Source organism: Cydia amplana, chromosome 10, assembly GCF_948474715.1.
Source record: "Cydia amplana chromosome 10, ilCydAmpl1.1, whole genome shotgun sequence".
Classification (NCBI taxonomy): Eukaryota; Metazoa; Arthropoda; class Insecta; order Lepidoptera; family Tortricidae; genus Cydia; species Cydia amplana.
The window spans coordinates 7,763,525-7,789,595 of NC_086078.1; the positions used below are offsets into that span (position 1 = coordinate 7,763,525).

The 26,071-nt window shown below is 37.4% G+C and overlaps 1 protein-coding gene and 2 long non-coding RNA genes across 3 annotated transcripts in view; 1 reads left to right on the forward strand and 2 right to left on the reverse strand.

The window, feature by feature from the left end:
• Positions 1–26,071, reverse strand: part of LOC134651677 (Kv channel-interacting protein 4) — a 159,317-nt gene that overhangs the window by 56,725 nt on the left and 76,521 nt on the right. The window lies entirely within an intron of this gene.
• LOC134651548 (uncharacterized) lies at positions 7,734–9,070 on the forward strand. The gene is made up of 2 exons (XR_010097124.1): positions 7,734–8,487; positions 8,711–9,070. It is a non-coding gene; the product is annotated as an uncharacterized LOC134651548 (long non-coding RNA).
• On the reverse strand, positions 23,308–23,909 carry LOC134651502 (uncharacterized). Its single transcript, XR_010097108.1, has 3 exons — positions 23,813–23,909; positions 23,645–23,736; positions 23,308–23,557 (listed from the first exon to the last, which is right to left on the reverse strand). It is a non-coding gene; the product is annotated as an uncharacterized LOC134651502 (long non-coding RNA).

A 26,071-nucleotide genomic window follows, 5' to 3' on the forward strand; every position in this document is an offset into this window, starting at 1 on the left:
TTCGTTGCCGGTATTTAAGATGGGAGTACCCGAAGGTTTGATTAGTCGTATCGGTTTGAAAATACCGCGGGCGACAATTCATTTCACAGTTTAGCTGTGCGAGGCAAGAAGTTTCTGGAGAAACGCACAGTTGAGGTCTGCCAGCCATCTAAGTGGTGAAGATGGAATGTTGTCGCGTAGACGCGCGGTGGCGAAAAAAAGCGTCAGGGATTAATCCTAACTATTTCTCGGTGGCTTGTGCATTCCATAGAAAATGCAGAGCGAGGTTAGATTTTCTCTCACGACTTTACGAAGTTTACTTATTTAACCGAGCTGTGAATAGGCACTTCTTTTTTAAAACTTCTTTTCAGTCTCGCATTACAAGGAACTTGTGAAGCTCAGCCGCCACTTGACCGCAAAGTTGCAAGCTCAGGAATCATTCGCTGAGTACCGCCATTCATTCGCTGAATGAGTGAACGAATGTAGATCAATTATTAATTGAGAGAGTGGGTTGATTAAGAATGGAAAAAAGGTATTTTTTTAAATAATGAATTTAAAATAAAGTAACCATTAAACAATTGATTGATTTAAAATAACAAGTTTTGTACTCAGAACTTTTTTCATTTATTAACCGCTGGACCAAATTACCCACGGACTGGATCCCACAGGATGGATCTCGGGGCAAAGGAAGACCCAAACGGAGATGGCGGGACAACCTTGATGCATTCTGTGTGGAGTGGCGCGAGTGTGCATTGGACAGAGTCAAGTGGCGGGAAAGCGGGGAGGCCTTTGCCCAGCAGTGGGACACACCAATAGGCTAAAGAAAAAAAAAACCGTTTCAGTAAATATTAAAGAATGTCAGGACATTATATTGCGCTATTTACCTACAAGAAACCATTGCTTAAGTTTTGTATAAGGTTATACCAGTCTAAGGGTTGGTTGCACCAAACTGTTTGTATCGTTAGAGTTCGCAAAGTTTTATTGTATGGAGTAGTTTCATAGTAAACCGCCGCGGCGCGCCGGATGACGTTGATCAGTCTGTCAAATGTGGATGGCGCAACTGGCACTTATTCATTGAAACAGCGTTTCATAACATTCCCAATACATCACTATTTAAAAAAAAATCGCAATATATTTTTGAATACTATGCTTATTGACCCATTCCGATACCAAAAAGTAACTGGACTCAAAACCATTCATTCCCAAAATTCCAAATAGTCCTACGAATTCCAAATAGCCTACCTTATGTTACCAAGGGTGTGTACCTTGTAAATCGGAATGCAAACACGATAATTTACGCGAACGCGCCTGGATTTTGCGCGAATGTAAATTCACCGCGCGTGGCCATGAATATTTTCGTCATTTTGTCAACCTCGTCGAGATACGGGGTTTTTTATTTTTTTTTAGGCTGATACCGACCGCTTCTGTAAACAGCCGGTGATTAATGCGACTCGTACCTATGTGTTAATTAAATATTTAGCTGTGTTAATAGCAACATGATAGCTTACACTATAAAAATGTGTTACTAAGTTTCGTGATACTGAGAGTGCGGCGGCGCGGAATCAAACCATACGGTTAATTTTTCATTATTAGCTAGGGTTGTCACAAGCAAGCGTTAATCAATCAACATTACACCCCGTCGGCCACCGCTACCACAGACTGTAGAAACAAATCGTCGACAGTATGAGCATTCTCCGTAATAATGTTTAGTTGCAAAAGGTAACCTGAAATGAGTTTTAATTGCAAGAGTAGGGAACACTTAGTGAATTAGTACGGTTTTGCTATTAAAATTTTAACGGTAAATTAAAAGCTACGTCCCGCGGCGGTGTTAGGTGTCATCTAGAATCGAGGGTGTGTGATAAAGTGCAAAAAACGATATTTTAGAAGCCTTGCCATACGGTGGTGATATGTGGCAACACAAGTTGAGACCGTTGCGATCAAGTGGAACGCTGGCACATAGTAAACAATATGTGACGTTCCACAGTTAAAGGTACCTTATGTTGGTTAACGCTTACGTTATTGTTAATAACGCGGTGCTACGCTACGTAAGAGCAGATAAGGTACCTTTACTGTGAAACGTCTCATATAAATTAGGAATATTCCTTACAAAGTATTTATAAAGCAAACGGTGCATTATAAGCTTTGTCGCACAGTGGTGACGTAACGTCATGAGTCGAGAAAGTCCGATCAAGTGGAATGCTGTCACATAGTACATAAAAACTGAAGGAAATATTCCTGAAAAGGTATTTACAATGCAAACGGTGTATTATAAGCTATGCCACACGGCGGTGACATATGACATCACGAGTCGAGAGCGTGCGATCAAGTGGAACATGTCACATAGAAAATAAGTAAACAGAAGGAAATCTCCCTTAAAAATATTAGGTAACATTTGTTATTGTCACAAGAAACAAAAAGTCAGACTTTTGAAACTCCACTTAAAGTGCTTCTTCAGTTTAACTTGTAGTTCAGTTTGAAGTAATGTAAAGTGCCAATTGCACCGTAAGTTAATTGCAGTTTCATTTTTAGCTCTATTATTTTACTTATTATGCGGTAGTAATTATTTTCTGTCAGATGGCAGTCACTTTATTAAAAGCCAATTCTCAGAATTAGCTTTGCCATTGTAAAAGGCCGGGACAGCGTTAGGAAGATGAGTGGTTTAATAATCAATTTAAAATGTATACCTACACGTAACTAAGTGTACGTAGTTATCCCTCTGAATCTAAAGCCCACTGTGCCTGAATGTGGCACATGTCTACTGCCTGCGGTTATTGTGTTACCGTGGACGCGGCGCTGACGGTTTTATCCGTCCAATGGTTTATTACATTTAAATACGTTTTCGTCACTTGCATATAAATTAACATGTTTTAATTAACTGTCTTTAAATAAATAAAGAGGTTTCCAATTCGACTGAACCAATTTTTATATTTTTTTCTCTCAACCGACTAGGGAACAAAATAAATAATTATTAAATATTCTGATTCCTATTATTTTATTTTTAACTAACACTAAACTATGGTATAAAAACACTTCTCTAGTGCTTGAGACCAATTTAAGTTTATAATTGATCAACCGACTTTCAAATTGTTTTTTATTTGAAGGTTGTATTATTGTTATTGTTGTATTTTTGTAAAAGCTTAGGATTATGATAGCATTGTGGAAAACAGATAGAACTCCTCAAATAATATTTTTATTAATAGTGACTTAAGTACAGATACGTACCATACTGTGGTTCATACGTGCTGATCGGATCCCAGTCCCTCTTAGCGAGCCAGTTGCTAAACGCGGTACAACGCTAAGCTACGCCATTTTTCTTAAGCATTAGCGCTGTTAGGTACTGACATCATTCAATCTCAAATCGAACTCAACAGAATCGGGTTACTAGGCAGTTATAATGATTTTTTAGTAGATACAGGTATCTCTATTTAATACAAGGACCTGCGGGCCTCATAATTTGCTTCTAATTAATATTTTATTTTGTGAATGTAAAGCGAATAGAATCAGTTCCGCGCCAGCACGGAGTAAACCGAGTCACCCGAAAATTCACGTAACAGATTAGATAAACCAACTTGATAACGTTTCCCGCGTTCTGTCGCGGAGTTCACATCTCGAAGCGTTTGCAAACGCAATTCAAATGTTAGTTCGGTTTGCCTCGAGTTACTTGGTGTGTTTAGCTAACGTGCTCAAGTTTCCGTCAGTTAACTGTCTGTTTTGTACTATCATTTATAAACCATAATACTCGTAACCTTATTCAAATTGTCTATCTATACAGTAACCAATTTAATTTAATTTGTAATGAATTGACATTGTTTTATTAGGATTATTAAAATTTTATTGCATGTACCTGAAGTACCCGTATTGTAATTTACAAACATTTTACATGTTGGCTTTATGTCGACTGAATAATGATGCTAACACTGTATTAAGACCTAATTGTAATGTATTCTGGCAAATAAACATTTCTATTCTATTCTATTCTAACCACCGTGAATAGAAGATTTTTCCAGGTTGCCAATATTTAACATTATTTGCCGAAGAAAGATTTTAAGCTCAAAGAAAGATTACTATAGAGTTGCCACATGAGTGCACCCGCGTTGAGTGCACCCGTGAGGGACAGAACTTACACAGTGCGACGAAATTAAAAACAGTCGAGTTCGTTATTATTTATTGCCCAACAAGCACTGGTGGGTAACAACAATACGTCTGTTTAGACGTGACACTTACACCTTTTTAAACGTAGGCAGAAATTAAAAATTATGTTATGACAAGGACAAAATTTATCTGAGGCTTTAACAAAATAAGTAGACTACTTGCAAGAAGAAGGACGAACCAAAGAGAATATAACCACTACGTGTTTGGAAAACGATAGGAATACGAAGGATGTATTATGGGACGAGATAATTGACTTTGTGCAATTTTCATAGAGCGCGGACAACGGTGATATTACAATATTCCGCAATCCCGCAAAATGTGCGCGCTATTATGCAGATCGACTAATGTACCGACGAGTGAAATGCAAATCGGCTCGTCCGGGCGTGATACTTATTGATTACCTAATGACTGGGTCTGAGGATCAGGGGTGTCATTGCAGAAGGGCGGCTCAACGGTTCAAGCCAAGATGTGCTATCCGATTACGAATAGATGTAATTGATTGAAATGTCACGTTACTTTGGTACAATTCACTAGCTACAGTACAATAACGCGCAGTACGGTTTGAGGAAGTAGCGCGCTTTATCGTTTCTTGTTGTCTTAAAACGTCAAGGCAGGTATATAGCCAGTCTGATTTCTAAGATCAAGTTCGCCATAGATCCACTATGGCGTACTTGATCTTAGAAAAGCGGACAAACTATATCAAAATGACAATCAAAGCTCGTCCTTTCCCAAGTTTATAGGGCAATTAAAATTATTATGGAAAACAGCAGACACCCTAATCCTAAAATATTACAAAACACCTGTAATATTTGCTGAGATGATTATAAAGAAAAAAAAAGCGGCCAAGTGCGAGTCGGACTCGCCCATGAAGGGTTCCGTATTTAGGCGATTTATGACGTATAAAAAAAAAACTACTTACTAGATCTCGTTCAAACCAATTTTCGGTGGAAGTTTACATGGTAATGTACATCATATATTTTTTTTAGTTTTATCATTCTCTTATTTTAGAAGTTACGGGGGGGGGGGGGGGGGACACACATTTTACCACTTTGGAAGTGTCTCTCACGCAAACTATTCAGTTTAGAAAAAAATGATATTAGAAACCTCAATATCATTTTTGAAGACCTATCCATAGATACCCCACACGTATGGGTTTGATGAAAAAAAAAATGTTTGAGTTTCAGTTCGAAGTATGGGGAACCCCAAAAATTTATTGTTTTTTTTTTTTTTTTGTGTGAAAATCGTAATGCGGTTCACAGAATACATCTACTTACCAAGTTTCAACACTATAGTTCTTATAGTTTCGGAGAAAAGTGGCTGTGACATACGGACGGACAGACAGACGGACAGACGGACAGACGGACAGACGGACAGACGGACAGACAGACAGACATGACGAATCTATAAGGGTTCCGTTTTTTGCCATTTGGCTACGGAACCCTAATAAAACGCTGCAGGAAGTCGTATATCTACTAAAGCAACACAACACTATTTGGCACATACGGGCCTAGTGAAACTAGATTATTACGCAGCCTATCAGCTATGTAAATGCGCCATATTACGCCCCACGTTCAACAAGTGAGAATCGCAGGTGAATTCAACTCGTTACCAATTTTACCGCCATTGAAGTGAGGCTCGGTAATGATGATTTTAATAAACATTTGCTCGCTCGCGGTTGGATTAGCTTTTCAACATTTTCATCTTCGTATGCAGACTGCAACACCAATAATGTCCATATATAATGGCCAACTGGTCAATGAATACAGTAAATTTATACATTTAGCGTTTGCGTCAAATCCGTTTGTTCTGATTTTTTGCAGACTTATTTATGATATTGGCCCAATGAATGATCCGAGTTTGTGACCTCGAGCGCCGAACGCAACTTTGTCAAAAAACGAAAATACTGCGAAAAATTAGTTTTTTTTGTGTGATTCTAACCCTAAAGGACTAGTTTTTAATAGTACCTTCCTTAGACGTTTTTAAAGAAGGGTAAATTTGCTACAATACGAGATTAGAACTGTCTCTGTAGATTGAACAGTTTCCGAGATCATAAAAAGTCTGCAAAAAATCAGAACTAACGGATTGACGCAAAAGAGCCCCGTTACAAAATTCGTCAATTTTACTGGATTAAATACATCCTAATGAAAATTTCCTTACGATGTTTTTCTTGACTAACGGTAAACATCAAATTACATTAGGTAGATTTAATAAAATCAGAGAAAATCATTCGTAAAAATCTCTCTGAATAAATCTCAAATCTCGGTTTGAATCCATGACATCTGATAGAAAAGTAGCACACTGATTTCGTTAGGTTAGGAACTATAAAATGGTCCAGGTGTGTAGAAAACTAATACCTAAGGATTTACATCAACTTTCGAATAATTTACCTTATGATAAGGATTTATTGATTGTGCGATCAATTAGTAGCCCTTGTCGAAATATAGGGATTTCAGAAAAACAAATATAATATACTGCATATTAGCTTAAAAATGTATAGGTATAACTATTAGAGATGGAAAATCTGAAATTTTAAGCTATGCAGTATATTCCAACGGCATGAATTGCATATGCCTGTTTATATTCACGATGCGGTAAGCTTATGTGTACAAAGTCTGCTTGCTGTTCTGTTATTGGTTTTCTGTAGTATGATCTTTAAAACAACACGTAGTTAATCAAACTTAAAAAAATTGTATTATATTTATGTACGGCTATAATAAACATTTTCCAAACTTTACGTTATTAACTCCTAAAAATGCGAAGCGAAAATATCTTCATTAAAAACTTCTTTGACTTATACAGAGTGCTTTTGACCTCGGGACTAAAACAAGAATCGATTTTACTTCTCGAACTATTTTTAATCAAAAAAGCAAGGCATTTCAGTCAAAATGAACCACTTTCATAATGAAGTATCTTTTTGAATAACCTAGATGTTTAATACTTTCAATGTAGTTTAAAAGGGTAGGTATCGTCGCGTCTTGCTTTAGATTTTTAGAAACTATTCGTAAATATTTATGACAACTACATGTTAGGTAAGGAAGGCAATAGGCTACGGTAACCGTTTACCATTAGGCAGGCGGCAGACCGTATGTTTGTTTGCTACCGACGTGGAATAAACGCTTGGTGGAAATTGTTTAAGTGTTTTTTGTTTTACTTCTTTCTGTATTTTTGCGTTGTTCCTGTGCTGGCGAATCCTTTGGGCTATTGTCGAGCGAGCATTGTCTTGCGTAGAAAGAGCTCGAATATAAAATGCAAATGAATATTGAATCGATGACTCGGCGAGCAGTACCTACACTACCTACCAAGAATTCACGATGCGAGTCAAGAATGTTTTGATGACAACTTAATTTAACTAGGACAAAGGTCGAAATCTCTTGAACAGTTCTTAAATTTGGTATGCATGTTAATAAGAGGTCCTGTTCTCATGTCCAGACTATTTGACGTTTGGGAACCTCGAGGAACCACCACCACCTCGGAAAATGTATTTTTCCTGGAGAAATTCGCCTTTTACTATGTATCCACGCACTCTATGAAAATGTGGCCTAAGGTAACATTAAAGCGCATTAAATTCTACACAAAAACAGTTTTTAGGACTTCGAGGGCGAGCTGGAATTTTACTCCTTCGTCTTTTGCCTCTGTCGTAAAATTCTCCTGGTTAGGGGGGTGTGTAATGGAAAAATATTTAGATAACAAAATACTTCTATGAAGCCGGACGGGCGATTAAATCTGTGTCTCGAATAGTGTCGATGAACTGTCAAGTTGGCAGCGATTCCGTGTTGCCAGGGAGATAGGTCTGAATCCCTTCGACACCAGTTCGGTCGACAACTAGTTCTTACCAAAATAATTATTATCATTCTCGATGAACGGGTAGGAATGTATAGATTGTCGAGTCTTCCTTTCCCTTTCTTAAAAAATATCATACCGTGCTTGTCCAGCAGCGTTTACCACGCTCTGGTCTAATTTCCGTATTTAGAATTTCACGTCAGTTTTGTTAAATGCCTTGGGATTGTAACCCTGGCAACATCGAAGAGGAGGCCCCGAGGGAGTGATTCCGCCATTTTGGGGACTTGGATTTTTTCTTTCCCGACCCGACCTAACCGGGGTCGGCTTTATATTAAATAATTGGGACAACGTTCTCATCTTTGGTAAGTAATCTTATATTCGTTTGTGAAGACCGTGAAATTCGGAATCTGTTGTTGGATTATGCGATTATTGACGTGAACCGTTTATTTCAGCCTGCCCTCAGGTGTGCCTTGAGGTTAACCGTTTCCCGAAAGGGCGAACCAGGAGCGTCCTGGGCACTTCGGAGTTGATATTCGATCACTCATAAACCCCGGCAAGACGATTTTCCTCCGACAGGTAAGGCGTCGTTCATATACTTTCGTCAGAAATTGTATGGCGTGCCATGCGGCCACATAAAAGTATCCCGCGTAGCGCTGAATTCTATACTGTAATATAACCCCAAAGGGTTACGCATGGAAACCCTTGTTCCTATGTGAAACGGACTCTCACGTGGCGCGGACCACAGATTCTTGGCGTGACCTGAGCCAGTGGAACTAATCCCGTACCCGGAATTTTCCAGGAGGTGTCTACTAGGGGCGCGGCCTTTGGTAGGCCAGATTCTGTGCGAGTCGACCTGTGCAGCTGGCCCCGCCAGAGTCGGAGCTATTGGAACCTCCGGCCATCTGGTCGAGAGAGAGCCGTCGACTGTCGCTACAGTGCAGCTAAGCCTTTCACTACTTTTTCCTAAACTGCGATTTTGGACTATTCACCTTTTAGTATTAACTATCCAATAGCGCAATCGACCAAGTATCACCAACAATAATTAAAACCCGGTTAGATAAATATAAATTTAGTTTACTACCAATAAGTCGTTAAGTAGTGTTTAAGCTCAAAAGTGTAAACTTAACCAGGCTGGCAATTAAATTGTACCTGTCCACTATCGGGTTGTTTGTTTTATCCCCTTCAGGACCCTTAGTTTAAAATAAAAGTATTACAAAGTGTGGTTCAAACAATAGTTGCAATAAGTAAATTTTACACCTAAATTCGGCCTTATAAAATTAAAAGCTTGGGTATAAAATTCTAATAATTGCCAAGCCTACTGCGTTAAATTAATAGGTAGGTATGTTGTTTTAAGATATATGCAAGCTATAGGTACTATCGATGTTATTTGATATCAGTATGCAACGGCTTTGAACGACGTGTCACTAAAAAGACAAGCGCCGGTAGTTAATAAAGTTCGGAACTTGCAAAGTATGTACCTACATGCACTGCACACTTTGTGCCACTTCCGTGCAAAATTAACCTGTTCCTGTTCACACACACGACCTCATGACCAAGTTAAATTGCTTGCAGACAAGAAATTTATTTAACACTTATTGTTTTCAAAACTAAACAAACTTTGGCTTAGTACGTTTTTATGAGTCAAAGTTTGTTTGGAAGATAAGACATATTTACTATATTATCTATCTAATTATTATTGAGAACAACGTCCAATTTCCGAAAAGTTCTTGTTTATCTGTTCTTTTTTACCAGCGTCTATTCGGCTACTTAATCGCTTAACATAAGGGTCTCTGTCTATTTGATTGCCACCAACATGATAAAAAAAAACAACTGTGCCCAGCTTCGAATCAGTAAGCGTATTTCCAGTGAGATATTCTAGTAACAGCATACGGCAACTGCAACAGAATGACGAAAGCAGTTTCGCGTCGATCGTGCAAATAGGCAAAAAGGAATTCGGCTTTATTCATAGGCAAAGTTTTATTCGTTGTCTATGAATATTCATTCTCCGAGTGACAAATTGCAAGGACATTTTTTGAATCAAAAGCATGCAAAACATACTCGTTAGGGGGTCGATTCGCTGAAAGTAAAACGACTGGATTAAAAGTGAGTCATGCAGTCGTGTGCAGAATGTGCAAAATCGTGCAGAATGGAGAGCCTTGGTGCACAAAATAACGACCTCATGTGGTTGCGACCCTCAGTTATGAGGAACTGAGGAAGAAGAAAAGTGAGTACTTACTGATATGTTTGAATTTTTGAAAAAGCGGAGTTGTAATACAATTTAAGTCAGCATAACATTTATTCACGTGTTTTGAGGAATGGAATTAGCTTTTGCAGAATTGGTAGACAGTTTTATTAATCGAGGTACTTTTGAAAAATGGGTAGGCTTAAAAGGAGCAGACGACATCACTTAATAAGCTGCTAAAAGAAGCCCGAGGCAAACTAATTCTAAGAATCGGCGCAATCGCAACCACATTTTTATTCTTTCAAAAAAGAACTGACGTCGAACCTTTCAACGCAGCTATGATTGGGGTGGGATTTCATTTAATAAAACTAAGAAAAATATTCTCAGAAATATCAACTACGAGAAATTCATTGGTCGGCAAGTTGAATTTGAATCTACTGTTTGAAATAATCTCCGGTTTGAAAGGTTTCTCTTGTTTCACTGGTGCTTATATCGAAATTACCAAATAAAACAATTTGATAAGTGGCACTTCACTAGACCAGCGGTCGGCAACCCGCAGCCCGCGGGCCGCATGCGGCCCGTGAACCTGTCACTTGCGGCCCGCGAGCCTCCCTGGCTATTTTGTATGTAATATTGACAAACGACAATGTCTGATAAAGTCATAAATATTAACAAAGTGCGGCCCGCGTCAACTTCGTAAACTACTATATGGCCCTTGGCTGCTAAAAGGTTGCCGACCGCTGCACTAGACTAATATACGTAGCATTAGAAAAGCTTTTATTAACCTATAATGCTGACACCGCAAGAATAATGAAATAATGACGTGAAATGGAGCGAAATCAAGAAGCTTACAAACTGATTGAAAGAACGAATGAATGAACAATTGAACATTGAAACACGAGCGGCCGATCGGACCGGAATAAAGGATTATTGGAGTGAATGTTGCAGTATCTGAACTTTTTAAATTTAAATTTAACCATTTTGTATAATTTAAAATTGGGTGTGCGATTGTAACCACAGTAAAAAATGCTACAGTTTCCCGGAATGCAGCATGATTAAAAACATATCCAATACATCTAGGTAATAGTACAGGTATTTTTAGGTACTTTCAAAGGCCGAAACAAATTGGATATTTTTGGGACTAACAAATAGAGCTTTGTATGAATTCATTAATATCTATGTGTATCTATGTGCTTTGTATTGTCTAGGAATGTTTAACAATTCGTTATAGTTATAGAAAAAAATGAAATTCTGTTATCCATGGGTTATATGTACAACTTGCTAATGCTAATCCTGCCAAACCATGGCCCTATTTTCCGAAACATGTATTCTTGTTTCACCCCTTTCCCAAATATCGCATAGGTACATGACACATGACACACAACACTTTTAATATAAATATGAAATGTTAAAATCCCTCTTATCTTTCATCGATCTTAGCATTGTCTTACTACTTGACTACTTATTATAACTAATTAAAACCTATGGTACAAATATTCTAATAAATATACCTACTGATATTTTTGGAAATGAAGGTCATTACATTTCACATTACTAAGTAGTTTTTAGGAGTGCCTACTTACGTTTGTATAGTTAAATGGTAATCTGCTTATTTACACAGTAGATTTGTTTACTTACCTGAAAGAGAAAGAATTGACGTTACTATAAACTATAATATAGTAAGCGGTATTATATAACTTATAAATTAGGCACTGTGCTTATTGTTATCTGATCAAATTAAACTTTCTCCCTTCAACTTCAGTCAATAGCTATAAAAACAGATCACACACAGTATATGGGGATTCCAATACAAATCTGTATCTCAGTGGACTATATCTCAAGAACTGTTACAGGAAGACAGTCTAAAAAAAACCGGCCAAGTGCGAGTCGGACTCGCGCACGGAGGGTTCCGCACCATCAACAAAAAATAGAGCAAAACAAGCAAAAAAAAAACAACCAAAAAACGGTCACCCATCCAAGTACTGACCCCGCCAGACGTTGCTTAACTTCGGTCAAAAATCACGTTTGTAGTATGGGAGCCCCACTTAAATCTTTATTTTATTCTGTATTTAGTATTTGTTGTTATAGCGGCAACAGAATTACATCATCTGTCAAAATTTCAACTGTCTAGCTATCACGGTTCGTGAGATACAGCCTGGTGACAGACGGACGGACGGACGGACAGACGGACGGACGGACAGCGGAGTCTTAGTAATAGGGTCCCGTTTTTACCCTTTGGGTACGGAACCCTAAAAAACTGATAAAGAAATGTCATTATTGAGAGCTGACAGATAAATAACATAACAGTTTAAAAACTAGATTTTCAGAGTTCGAATCGGTCTACTGGTCACTTTTTTAAATTTAAATCCCAAGGCATTTTGCTAAGACCTAATGTTATTCCATCGTTTTTACGAAATTCCCCTTAAATTTTGAATAGTTTCAAAGAAAAAACTAAAACTGTTACAGAAGCACCGAAGTAAATATGAACTTCAAAGTTTAAACCAATAAATTGTAAGTGAAGAGCAAAGACTGAGAAGTCGACCGGCTTTGTTCAGCTTTGAACCGGTATTCGGGAGCAAAGTGCATGGAGATACTTTCAAATTAGTTGAACCTCGACAAAGCAAAGGCTTCAAAGTAGTGTTACAGACAAAGTCTAGATTTATTTAAGGTAAGTACGCTAAACTTGATCGTTGTTAGGTAGGTTTTTGTCATTTGTGGTTAAGGTGAAAGGGACTCTAACCCTTGGCCCCTGTTCCATGGAAACAAGTCTCCCGACTACTGATGTGCCTAAGGAAACTTTCCAAAATTGCGAAATGTTTCGGAAATTTAACGTAGGAAAAATTCGGCAAATTTCTTACATTTTTGTATGAGAATTGAAACTTTCCAATTTTAAATTTAAATTTCCCATATTTCCTAGTGAAAGTTTCATGAAATTTCCGAGAATTTATAGAATTTTATGGAAACTTTTCGCAACTTGCACATCTGTAGTCCCGACTGCCTTAATATTCACGACCGGCTTAGCCTAGTCGGTGTTGATGATCCTGGTCAAACCTGAACCCGTGTATATCTCGGGAAGGACTTTTATTTGGATTAAGAGCAAAATTATGTGATACTGATACATGAATGTTTTTTTAAATTTGTACAGTTTGTATTATCGTTGTGTATGTGTAAAGGCGGGATTCCGCCAGTGTGCGGCACAAGCATATTTGTACTGAATGCTTGTGCCCACTGGTGGAATTCCGTCTTACGAATCCACAACCTAATGAGCTTATAATATTAACAATATTTTTTAACTGAATGAGATAAATCACGTCTTGCTGACTCATTCTTCGCTCACGGGGGCCTAATTTAAAATCAAGCTTAAATGAAATAAATACTACTAAACTACTTAGAACAATTACATTGTTACATTGTTTTTGTTACATTTTCCTCACTAACATTATTTCATTCCGTGTGTACGAGTATATGGCATATCGAAGGTCGGCCGAATCCCTCGAGCATTATTTATAACGGGCACGATTCTGTTTATTGTTTCAGAATTCCTCTTACCCTTTCCACGACACGGAATACCCTGTATCTATTTGTAGATCATTGACCCGTTATTGGGGACCTATAAATTACGAGTAATACCTATGGATAGTGTTTATGCTCTTATAGTTTCATTTCTAGATGCTTCCCAGGGATTTAGATAGTAATAATGATTTCGATATACCTGGCAAGTAAGTATCTTACACGTCAGAGAGGAAGACTAAACATTATTGAATATAAACTCTTGTGGGTCATATTAACACGATAATCAATTTATGATTATACTCACGTACTTATATTTAGTTACTATTCGAGACTTGTTCCAGTAAAATAGTAAGTATACCTACCTATGATATCAACCTTTGGCTTTTTCCAAATTTTCCGCTGTCTCATTATTTTTTAAACAAATGTAAGTTTTCATAAATTAATACTGCGCAAATTTAAATATAAAACTGGAAATTGGATTAGTTTAATATCGGAATAATGTAGGAACAAAAAGATGTTATCTAAATAATGCATTAAATTAAATGTGTTTGTTGTATACCTAGGCTTTATTCTACACTATGAATTTAAGGATTAATTAAGTAACTGTATAACATAGCCGTCCGTATCAATAATAAAAGTGGCATAATTCGTTTATTATGTAGTTTCAGGATATCCTTTGGCTCTACGAAATGTCATTATTATTGTATGGATTGCAACGCAACGGGAGAGTGCACTATATTTGCTCAATGTGCTACATGAATAATTAATGCATTAATCAATGATAACATATGCATATTAGGTACTACAGTCTATACCGTTAACATGTTTCTCGTAAAGTGGATGACAAATAAATTAACAATTTATGAACATATACATATAACCACTTCTATGTGAACCATTCGGGGATTTATAGGTAAATAAATAAAGTATAAGTTAAAAAAATGCACGTTGATATCGTATAAAATGCAAACTTAATGCCTTAACCACTATTGTACTAAAATGAGATACAAGACGAGGTAACAAGAAAAGGGAGCTACTTTAGCATTATCTATCTAATACCTTTAAACGAGCAATTCTTGTTTATTTATTTATTTATTTATATATATATATTTCGGGGATCTCGGAAACGGCTCTAACGATTTCGATGAAATTTGGTATATAGGGGTTTTCGGGGGCGAAAAATCGATCTAGCTAGGTCTTATCTCTGGGAAAACGCGCATTTCCGAGTTATTATATGTTTTCCGAGCGAACCTCGGTCACCCAGATATTATAGGTAATATTAGTATGGATGGGATCTTTTATGTTTCATTCGTTTGTTTTCAAGTGTCGGGTGGGTCACGCGTGCGCCCAAATGCGACGTGAGTCGAATGACTCTCGAGGTAAAGAGATTAACATCGTATGACAAACGGGAAAAGAGTTTGTGGTTAAGATAAGTAACTAACGTTTGGTTCTATAGTTACGTTTTTTTTTTAACAATAAGTACTTTACTACGTATGCCTGTGGCTCTGTGCGCTTGGATTACGGCTTGGGTCACTTGCTTTCTTAAATAGAGTTTATAATTTCAACAAACAACAACACAAGTTAAAGGCTTAAAGGTGCTTTCTTACAATCGCAGCACAAGTTTTGCTTCTTACGATACAAATACCTATGTACATTGTAGCAGATAGATCCCACTATTACTGTCCCTTGAAAATGTGTGTAGCTCAGTTGCTACGGACAAATTATTATTCAATTATTATTCTCGAGGCATTCTCTCTAATGATTGACATAAAAGCCCTTTCCATTTACTCGTATGTAATTTTGATCTTATTTTTATGATTAGGGTGGAATAAAACAATGAGTGCTTAGACCCGACCCGAATATTTTTTCATGTGTTTTTTACGGGCATTCTCAATCGCGATCAAATTTTACGTTGAATGTGGGTTTAATCAATACATTATCTGAGTACATAAAGTTATCACTAGTATCACTACGTTCTTTGGTTTATGTGCGAATAGGATGATATAAGTAGGTTATTGCTAAATGAAACTGCAGGCGGCGCGATCAGTGCACGAGTTGCAGTCGCCGCGAGCACTCGAGCCTGAGGATGGACCCCCGAAGGGCCCGAAACATGTCGCCAATAGCGACTAAAAATTCAAGTGAGTAAAACCGTTGTCGTATAAACAGTTTTGATATTGTTGTTGATAATGCATAATGCCCTTCATTCGATTCCAGAAATTATGCATCTAATTAAACCTGCTTTTACCACATACTACCTAATGTATTTTTAGGGTTCCCTATTTTATATTTAGGCCATTATAGAACGTCTTGGAAAATATAGTTTGGTAAGAGTTTCTTGTCATAGGCAGAGAGGAAACATACTGTATTTTTCTTATGCTAGTATTTACATATTATTAACTCAAAAAGAGAGATTAGTATCGTTTTATTTTTTATTTTTCTGTTACTAACAAAACAAACTGTCTGTCTGGTTTGCCAGACTATTAAACAATGCTTCAAAGATCTTTGACTTTAAGTATCTATCGTGCTCACTTAACGGCATCCTGAGGATTTGCTTTAAACTGTCTGGTAAGCAAAAAATGACTTGAAAGGTCATTATACGCTGCGTGACAAGGGTGTTCCATCCATCACCCCAGCATTCAATCACTTTCACTTATATTAACGCAATGGATTTTGGTCGGCGTGAGGCTTAAGGATGCTTTAAATTTATTAATGTGTTACTTGCATGATCAGTGGAATATCAGGGCCATTTTTTGACAAATCTTTTCAATTCAACCTAGTGTTGTACCGGATTTTGCCATAGTTCGCCAAAGAAAACTGGGATCCGCTTTTGGCGACATAATCCATGCGCAGTTTTTCTTTTACTAAAATCAATGTCAGAGTGTTGTTTAAACTTTTACAAAAGTCATTCATCTTTTTTTAAGTAAAAATGTCACGCGATGACACCAAAAAATCAATTACCAAAACCCATAATTCTAGGAAAACCTAAATCTAGAACGTTATTTGGATCCAAGCCCAAATACCAAAATCTTCTGTATCGTATACATGACTTGCAATACCCTTTCCCATATTTACATTATTTATTGATGGGAGTCACAAGACACAGTGAGCTCGTATTAACATAATCTGGTCGTATTAAAGCAGATTACCCCAATCGACGGAGATTACAAGCCAGTGCGGCGTTAACGAACTTTAATGAACCAAATGGACTGCCGATTCGAGCGTATGACGCGTATTTGCCATCGAATACGAATGAGCATAACTGAAGAGAATGTCCTATGGAAATAAGACGTGATGACATGAGTAGGTAGTATTTATTGATACTTTGATGATGATGATGGTATCCTGTTATCCCTCATCAGGGACATAGGGCTCTCAGAAGGGATTTCCATTTTTCGCGGTCCAGCGCGGCCTCCTCCAGCTCCGCCCAGCCGAGGCCGACTGGTGCAGCCTCCTTTTCCACTGTGCGCCTCCAGGTGGTACGTGGGCGACCTGGCCCCCTTCTTCCGGGAATTTTCCAAGTCAGCCCTTGCTTGGATATGTGGTTGTTTGGCCTTCGTAAAACATGACCTATCCAGCGCCATTTCCGCAGAAGTATCTCCTTAGCTAAAGGGTTTTGTCCGGTCAACTCCCATAATTTAATATTGGAGATGGTCCGTGGCCAGTAGACTCCTACGATTCGCCGCAGACACTTGTTTACAAACACCTGTAGTCTACTGGTTATGTCTTGCTTGACGGGCCATGTCTCGCATCCATACAGGAGGACCGACTTGACGTTCGAGTTGAAAACCCTTAGCTTGGTGCGGCGGGTTATTGATACTTTAGTTGCTCTTATTCAACAATTAGGACAAAATATACCTTTTTATTAGAAATAAGTGTATTTCTTCTTTCCTAAAAAAGTGATCAAGAAGCATTTCTTATGGCGTTCTTTTTGAATGGAAAATGATTAAGCAAAAATTTTATACATGTACCTAATATTTTTGTCAAAGTTCAATTCTATATGAACTTTATTTCGAAGAGCACACGCTTGCATATCAAACATTTTTCTACGATCACAGTTTTTTATTACGTTCCATGTTCGGGAATTGCCATGCTGCTCTCTATGTGGCTTTTTACTTTTTTCTAGCCCTTTGACATCAGTTGTAGCTGGCTGGAAGTTTTTGTTTTTAATTTTCAAACTCGACTTACGGTTTATAATTATTTTGCCTTTGTGATGAAACCAGCAATTTAGCTACTGTCCGCAAATGACAACGCAACACACGGGAACAAACAACAAACAGACGAAACAGACGGGCTTCGAATATTGAAAGTGATATTTTAGGGTCAAAAACGTATAGGGGGACGTCGCGTGTCTTTTCTGAAGACAGTTTACTATCTGAGAACATTTTGGTGAGGCTAAAGCCAAAGATATTAAAATACCTATCCATTCATTTTATGATGTCAACAAGGAAAACGCATAAGCATAATTTTAACTAACAGAAACGGAGACATTTTTTGACCCTTAAATATCACGGAATATGTCAAGTTAATAAATTTAATGGCATGTTCTTATTAATTCTGTGCATTTATTGAGTGTTTACCCGCGGTAACTGGCGGCGTGGGAAGCAATTACACTCAAATTAATAAAGCTCAGTAAATTATTTTATTTTAATACTATAATAGTGAAAAGCCACGTCAGTTTCAGTTAATTTTAACCGGATTTTATACATTGAACCAAATTTTGATTGGATATCTGGGGGCATGGCAGTGCCCCCGCCAAGTCGAGCAAACAAAGAGGCACGGCTGTACCCATGGTATAGTATCTCTGAAGACGAGTAATGTAATGCTGATAATAACGCCATCTCTGGGTTATGCTCCAACTCTATTCCTCAGCCGTGGTGCCCTGCTTAGTTAAGAAGCGGTATCTGAATTGAAAATGTTATGCAAACAAGTACCTTAAAATTTAAATCATAAAGTTCAATTTCCAGTTCATTCGTTTTTGAGATACCGCCTTTTAGCATAAGGAAGGCTGAGAGTGGCTAGACCTAATTCTTGTATGTAGATGGTAGAAAACAAAATATATACCAAACATTAAATATAGCAGGTAACTTAATTGTATTTAATGAAATCTGGAAGAATATATTTTATTAAAAAATTTTTTTGAGATAGTTACTAATCTTACGTTGCAAATGAACTAGGAAACAAATTAATTTTGAAATTTTCACTAGGTACATATTAAATAAACTACTTACTTATTTAATATGTACCTAGTGCAATTTTAATATGTATTTTACGAATAAAAAAACCGATTGACGTTTGGTTTGACGGGAAATTTTGAAATTATTTCAAAGTTGGTTTTTAATATAAGTATATTTCCAATATTTCTTTGTATGTGATATAAAGCCAACCTTGTGATTTGTATTAAATTGAGCTTTTATCGATACACATAAACCAACGCGGGCAAGACGAAAGAAAAGCAATGGCACCGCGCCGATGCTGTGTGCTTTCACGTGAAAAACATGGCGAGGAGTTGGCGAAGTTTATGTTAAAACGAAGCATCATATTTTTAATTAATAATTGGTGCAGAGAAATAAATGAGATTTTAATGGGGAAAACCACATTTTGGGACCAGGAGGACGAGATGAAAAAGACCGGCTATGAATATTATTTGAAACACGCACGTTAACTTTTCGCAGATCTTAAGCCTCTCTTTTTAGGGTTCCGTAGCCAAATGGCAAAAAACGGAACCCTTATAGATTCGTCATGCCTGTCTGTCTGTCTGTCTGTCCGTCTGTCTGTCCGTCCGTATGTCACAGCCACTTTTCTCCGAAACTATAAGAACTATACCGTTGAAACTTGGTAAGTAGATGTATTCTGTGAACCGCATTAAGATTTTCACACAAAAATAGAAAAAAAACAATAATTTTTTGGGGTTCCCCATACTTCGAACTGAAACTCAAAAAATTTTTTTTCATCAAACCCATACGTGTGGGGTATCTATGGATAGGTCTTCAAAAATGATATTGAGGTTTCTAATATCATTTTTTTCTAAACTGAATAGTTTGCGCGAGAGACACTTCCAAAGTGGTAAAATGTGTGTCCCCCCCCCCCTGTAACTTCTAAAATAAGAGAATGATAAAACTAAAAAAAATATACGATGTACATTACCATGTAAACTTCCACCGAAAATTGGTTTGAACGAGATCTAGTAAGTAGTTTTTTTTAATACGTCATAAATCGCCTAAATACGGAACCCTTCATGGGCGAGTCCGACTCGCACTTGGCCGCTTTTTTTAGTTACTGTGAACGTATGTAAATTATTACTTATATTATATTATATATTATACTTGAACTAATGTCAGTTTTCATTCATTTATTGAAAAATGTGAAAATGCAACGGACGACAAAGATTACTACATAAATGAGTTTCCAATAATAAAATTCTTAGAGTCTGTGCGGAAAGAGAAGAGTCGTGGAATGTATGGGGCCCAATACATTCCACGACTCTTCTCTTTCCGAACAGACTCTACCTGTAGGGTAAAGAGCCCACAGGCATACGCGTGTGTGAGTGTGTGTGTGTGTGTGTGTATGTGTGCGTGATTCTGTAAACACAGTCTCATTAGTTGAGAGCAGGTCCGCTAGGGGCAGCACAGTAGAGACGTGAACGTGAAATGTCCGAGAGTTTCTTATCTATTACAGTAATAACATATACTAATCTATGGCCGTACCATCCTTTTCTCGAAGCGATTCAGGCCATTTTCGACGTCCTGTAATTTTGTGCTGGCCCCCTAGAACCCTGAATTTTCAGTGACATATAGGGCTTAACATGCTTTAGATATATTCTCAAAAACATTACATTTGAACTTGTAGTTTAAGAATTATTGTACGTCAAAGTTCCTTAGTTTCGACACTGACACACTCACTCACTCACTCATTCACTCACCGATCATCATTCTCGATCTCATACTTCTAGCATACCCACAAGTTTTAAATTTTAAACATAAGTAGTTTTCAGCTTATCAAGCCATAGAAAACCTAAAAATATTGCAATATCAGTCACGTTTTAAAGATTTAAGAACTGCATAAGTAAGTTTGTAATCCCATATAAATATATGCTATTACAAAGTTACTGTTGCAGTTCCAACAAATAGTAGGTAAAGTAAAGGTACACTACGATGTACGATGTGAGTATGAATGAAGATGTGTTTAGTTATGATATGTGTATACATAGTATGGGTATGAGTACCTACCCGAAAAGAAGGACTGCCTACAAAAAGAGATGAGATCCCATCAAAAACATTACATGTAAAAAGGTGCAAATCTCGCAACGCTTTTACTACAAAAAAGTTTTGAGATGTAATGTGAAACCAAGTCGGTTATTTTAATCAGTGCCAGGGGGTGTTAAAACCGTATCAATAAGATATCTTTAATTTGTAATACATATAATGACTTGGCAATCGCACAGTATAATGCTTTACTCGTACCGTACTCGTAAATATGTGTAATGCTCAAACTGCAATTTTTTTTCTTATTTTCTTCTTAAGTAGATGCATTATAAAAAAATCAAAATTTGCAGTGAATTTTTTTACGCGACTACATAAGATAAAATTCGTTTGTGTTCCATACTATGTATTTTCTTTGGGCAGTAGGTAGGTAGGTACTTCATAGTTAAAGAAAACTGACTATAGTAAAATAAAATGTATGTTGTTACACTTCCTCTTTATTAATTTAAGATTTCGCACATTCAAGTGTAACTCTTTTCGCCAGAAATACCTTTAACCATTTTTACCCGCTGTGATAATATTGGAGTCGATATTATCAAATTACGAGCTTACTCAGGTGCGCAGTGTTCCCCTGAGGGCGCTCACGGGCCGATATCTTCTGGTCCCTAATTCACAACACATTTTGAATCGGCTGCGATTCCTAATATAGCTCGACCTTTGAACTTGTAACATTTGAGCTTAGGTAGAGGTTACACTTATGTTGGTATGGCTGAGATGATACGCCCGGCAATGGGATATAATACCTAGCCCTGGTTACCCGTGCGTGTAGATAAACGGTTCCTTAACGTTTTCCAGAAAAAAGAAGGCGTTAGAACGCATTTCGTTAGACTGCGAGCTGAAGACCTTCACGGAGGAAGAATTCTTTCCAAAATAATTATGTTATATCCTGCGACCCCGGACCAGTAAATTGACAGTAATTGATATCTACGCGCAGCAAGACTGCCTTTTTGAACGCTACTTTCCCAAATCGCTCGAAATGGGCTACTTTAGTATCTTTCGCGTAATATTTACCTACTATTTAGCAATAGGTGCTAAGAGCATGAGCCAAGGTGGGTATCTACACCGATGCAGATGGCGAAAAGAATACAAATAAAATATGATCGTTTATCTACACACGTACCTATCATAAATCTAATCTATCTATCTATCTCATACATTTAAACGAGCAATTCTTGTTTATTTATATATATATATATATTTCGGGGATATCGGAAACGGCTCTAACGATTTCGATGAAATTTACTATATGGGGGTTTTCGGAGGCCAGAAATCGATCTAGCTAGGTCTTATCTCTGGGAAAACGCGCATTTTCGAATTTTTATATGTTTTCGGTCACCCAGATATTATTCTATGATGCGTTCAAAATCCGCAAATTACTACTAAAAAAGTACTCTTTTGTTACGTACAAGTAATTTATTATCTGTGAAAATGTTATTATTGCTTAATAATAACATGAAATTCAATTTTACAGTAACATTCAAATTTCGAACATCACTGAAAAACAAAAGAATTTTGTTGGATCTCAATTCTAATATCAATCGAGATATTCGAGATGACATTTTATTCGAAATGAAATGTCAATTGTAAACAGTGGCAGTCGTACCATGGCTCCTGAACACATGTTCGTACATAGATAAAGCAGAGTGTATGTAACTGTACATAGTTAAAATTTTAAACACTCGTGTGATCTTATTATGAAACTCGTTTCGCTTGTTTCACAAACCTACACTCTTATTTTAATGCCTTTCATTATGTAGCAGTTACATAGACTACTATAACTTTATCAATAGGATATATTATAAAACTCGTTTAATAAGTATATAAGTATGTGTAGTTGACAAAAGCCGATACAAACAAAAGTTTCGTTTTATTCATTTAGAAGATACTTTTAGGGAAAAGGAAACGATATAAAACGCGTGTACTTAAAAGGAAAGAGGAAAGGGACAAGCAATGAAACGTCAATACCTACATTACATCAGGGGCACAGGTGCGGGACGCTCCAGTCGTCTAAATTAAGTAATACGAGACATTGTTATTTTTTACCATTCACAAATAAATACAGTTTCTAAAAGGGACAATTTGTTTGAAGTTGTATACGCCACTTATTATTTAAGTACTGGACATTTATTATTGTTTAACCGTGCGTTACTATAAGCACCCGAACAACTGCCTGTACACTAAAACCCTATTCCCCACTGTTGCGGGTTCGCGGGGAGCCCTATAGTGGTATAAAATAAAATAAGGAATTACTGTATTTAAGGGTATATTTCTTTCACCTTACAATTTGCTACGCCAGCTTAGCGGTAGGATTAGGTTATGTAATAACTAATAATGGTAGTAAACTAGCTCAGTCTTAATTTAAATTTAGAGCACAGGGGGTGAGTCTGTGTTTCCAGATGCTGGAAAACCTGGGTAAACTACTGGTTAATTAAATATTGGGCGCCTTAATAAAATAAAAGGGAACACTCTGACCTCGTCTGCAAGACCACACTCCTGCACTGACGCCATGCTTCGAATTAGCACTGGGGAACAGTCCGGACCTGCTCCCACCAGTCCACTCTCAGCTGCAGACAGCCTCAGGGTGCGCTTGGGACAACGCGACCAGGTGAGGAAGTAGGAACATTGTGTACAACTAGCAAAACGCTTGGCCCTGACGACCGCGTGGACTAGTAAAGTAGTAAGTCGTGAAGCCCTGAAAATTACAAAATTAATAAGCAAAGGAACGGAGTTTCCGCAAAATTATTTAGAGTTCCACACTGCGCAAATGAGGGTGACTTACCCGGGGCAGACAATAGGCCTTCAGAGGATATGTACTGCATAATTTCAATGCCACCGGGGCTCACTCTTGACAAAACGATTCACATCTAATAGCTGAAATAAAGATAAAAATAATCAGTACTGCACTAATTCCACACGAAATTTTGAAGGAAATAGGTAAATTACTTACGATGCAGCGGTTTAAACCGCGATTTAAAACAAGGAGGCACACTGGCCTTTGAAGAAAACGGATTACGTCTCTCTACACCATCTCATACGAAATAAAATGACAGCTGACAGATCAAACCACAGATACTCCCACAGCTGCGTCTCGTTGCGCGTACGACGTAGATACAGCTACCGAAACTAGTTTCAATAAAAAAGATAATAATAATTTCCAAAAAAGGAAAGAAGAAAGTTATAAAATATTTAATTGATTTTTAATATTTGTAAATTAATAAAAGTAAACCTTTTATTGAAGAAAAATCAGACGGCGAGCTACTCACGCCCTCTGTCGATATTTTCAGCAACTAATTAGCTTTCGGACCAACGTTAATACGATCAATGCAAGTATTACCGTTGCTCAACGCTAGATGGCCTTTAAATTAGAAACGAAATAGAATAAACCTAGGAGGCCTAAAAAAATATTGTTACACCACCCACGATGACCTCATGAAGTATCTGGAAAAGACCAAACTTACCTTTGCCATAACCCAATTCTTAAGCAATCATGGCTACCACAAGACATATTTACACAGATTTAAGATAATCACTGACAATAAATGTCCATGCGACCCAAATACCGACACAGACACAGACACTCAATAACTTAATATATAACTGTCCAAGATTTTCTCCAAGACGCCACAACCTAATAATCACCTGTCAAAACCATAACATCGACCCACATAACATACAGGCCATACTTAAAAAGAATCTTCCACAAAATGCTTCAATGATTTCATAGAATATATTGTTAACAATTTAAAATCTTTCAACGGCACTTAAAACGAAATCACTCATCTGTTCATTCCTTCATTCTCATTCTTCACCACACACACACACACACACACATACTACACTTCACAATCACAAAACACACAAACACCATATCCCGACTAGAACAATTACACACCTGGAAACAAAGTGTATACCGATAGCGCCGCGTTTCCAAAGTGATCACTTAAAGTGGCTCCTATCAAATGAGCAAGTGCCTCACGCATAATGAAGGGGATTAGATCAGCGCCGGTCTCCCCTTAATTAGCATTGGAGATGCACTGAGTGATTTCTGTTCTGCATTCTGATTGGCGAGATGCGAAGTTAAGGCCAGGCTACACTGGATGAGAATATGCAGCACATGTCCGCCTGTAATTCCTACAAACTCAAGCCTCACACGCGCGTTTCTTTGTGGCAGCTACAGACGGAGACGCGTGCTTCATACGCATCTGGTGTGCACTGGTCTTAAGGATATGTATTCTAGAGATGCCCCGAATAGTGGTTTTGGCCGAATACCGAATACCGAATATTCGGCATGAGATGCTAACATTGTGAGTCACAATTATTATGAAAACTGTTCAACAACAAAGCACACGTTTGCTAAGATATATTTTTTGTAAATAAAACCGAACTAATGAATGTAGTTAGAGTCGATCAAATCGACCCATGATAAAAATAAAATATTTCATAATCAACAAATGCTTAAAAAAGGATCTTCCTATTTAACAACTTTCCAATAATACATTTTAAATAATGAATATACCAATTTTTTTTTGCGTAATTTTTCTTTTTAGGTAGGGGCAACAGATATTCGGTATTCGGCCGAATACTAGGCATCATTCGGCCGAATACCGAATATTCGGCAAAGTGGCCGAATAGGCCGAATACCGAATAGTTGCCGAATATTCGTGGCATCATTAAATTGTATTCACTAAAGTCGACAAGCGAAGTAGCGGGGTCCCGCGACGCTGCGTTTCCATGGAGGCAAGCGTTTATATTGGAGTTTCTTTTGATGGACTTTTTCGTCGCGTATTTGCTGTATAAGCAAACTGATTTTCCTCGTTCTATCCGGGACGGATGCGAATTTGTAAGGGGCAGTCGGGAGTGTACCTAGTTATGTGTTGGGTACCGACACTAAAATAAAAATAATAATTTCGCTGTATACGCATATCACATAATGATAAAAAAAACAAGATACTTAGTTATACTGTCACAGTTGATCAAGCGTAGAAAATTTACTTCGTAAATGAACTCTACTGTACACAATAATAAGATATGCATACATTTAATATCCAGTTGTTATTTGTGCGGTTTATGAATTTCTTTTAACGTTATTGAGGTAGGTAGACCGGCTGTCGCCGCTGAGAAAAACAATGCCCTCGGGACTTCATATCAATCTTGATTAAATTCATTCAAGTTTTATAGAAATGAATATAAATTCAGTTTTGTTTTT